Here is a 1,903-nt window from a genome sequence, read left to right on the forward strand (position 1 = left end):
TCCTGGGAGACTGGCTGCAGGCCACTGCTCCACAAGCATCGTAAGACATTATTTCTATCTGCAGAGTTGAGTTCCAGAGTAATTCTACATTTTGCTTTTCATTCTCTGCTCCCAATCTTCTAAATCAGTGAAAAACTTTTCACAAACAGACTGAAGTATGAGGAAGGCAGCATTAATAATAAAGACGAAGGGAACCAAGACTACACACGTAAAATAAGACATTTATTATGCTAAAGAACAGGTTTTATTTTTCATTTCCCCAGAACACTAACATAGCACACGGCAGAGTAATTTAGCACACAATATAAACTGATATATGCAGTCGATAATTCCGAAAATGGGGACGTCTTACTCTGGGACTCCTTAGAAACTTCTGCTCTTCAGTGCCTTTTATCGAAGTTATCAACACACGGCAAAAGGAGTTATCTCAGAAAAAATTAGTGTAGGAGATCTCTCAGCTCCTAGAAACTGGAGACCTTCTATACGGGGAAATACTTGCTTTTTTTTTCTCTAGGACTGAGCTCCAGTGGAGCTCATTTTTTATTTTGGGTAACACTCCTAGGGTTCCTAGTTTGAGGAAGGGTTATCTAAAGGTAATGTTAATATTGCAACTTTCACCGTAGGGCCTCCATGTAAATTGCATGTCAAGTGAAAGGAAAGGGCTGTGAGAAAAGACATCAGTTTTTGCTCAAATTATTCTACAAAACACAGAAATGGCAACAGCTCAGCATCGACGTGGCCTGGCTCAGACCAAGCCCAGCAGGGCTGCCTTTTACAAGTGTCTACTCATCAGATGGTCAGAGAACAGGCTGGAGAGATAGTGCCTGGGGTGGCAGCCCTGCTGGATGGGTGCTGAAGGTAAACTTAAAACTTGCTCTTATATCTTTCGATTCTAGTCTGATAGGTGTATAAGGTAATATCAATAACCTCCTTGACATGGCTTCCCAATCCTAAATGTCTTTCAAGTACAGAGACTTCCTTCCGTATCAACCAGCTTCTGTGGGTTTAAGCTCCACTGACTTTAAGTCTGTCTGGTCACACGAATCAAAGCCAGAGCTTCACTGCCGCGCCATGTGTGTCCAGAGTTAACGCAAAAGAAAGGATTCGAGGAGAGCGCTTGAAGTTAGTCTCACTGTTTTTACTGTTCTGCCTGTACCTTAACCGTGGCATAACAGATTTGCTCATTCAAAAGCTTGTGGGGCCAGTGACGCCACAGCTATCTGCAGATCATCTGAGGCACTCTCTTCCCATGAAAGCATTTGCTTGTATTCTACTCTTGGCTCTGAAAACATGGGCTCTGAATGGCCAGGGAAAACACTTTTTGTCTCATCATTCAAGAATATTAGGGGATGCGCGTGCAGCAGGATGGATCGCAGGCAAGAGGGTGCCAACGCAGAGTCCAGCTTCTCTAGGAAAGCACGGGGCGGATCATCCTCGGAACCCCCCTGTGTGGACCCGCTCGGCCGGCCCAGCAGTCCGGACCCCCAGGGCTCTCCGCCGTGGCTCCGTCCCCTGTGGCCACCAGTGGGCACGGGCGCTGCCCACGGCCAGTCCGTCCCCGGAGCCTCCCTGACGCCGTGGGCCGGCCCCACACACCGCGGCCCTGCAGGCGCCGAGGACAGACCCGCAGTGCTACTCTGCGCGGCAGCTGAGGCCGAACTTCTTTGTGCCGCTTCTTGCCACCGTGGAAGTGCTTTGAGGCCACCGCGAAGCACGAGGCTGGCCCCACGCAGGTCCCGCTCTGTTTCCGGTGATGACTCCTCCTTTCGTGGATCTCCCCGGGCAGTGGCCGCAGGCCTCCTCACCCGGGAAGCGGCATCTGCGGGCCGAGGGCTCCCCTCTTGCCTTCTCTCACTCCATAGTTCTCTGCACAAGGCTCTGTCGGAGGCGGCACCTGCTCTCC

The sequence above is a fragment of the Odocoileus virginianus genome, chromosome 33 (genome assembly GCF_023699985.2).
Source record: "Odocoileus virginianus isolate 20LAN1187 ecotype Illinois chromosome 33, Ovbor_1.2, whole genome shotgun sequence".
Taxonomy (NCBI): Eukaryota; Metazoa; Chordata; class Mammalia; order Artiodactyla; family Cervidae; genus Odocoileus; species Odocoileus virginianus.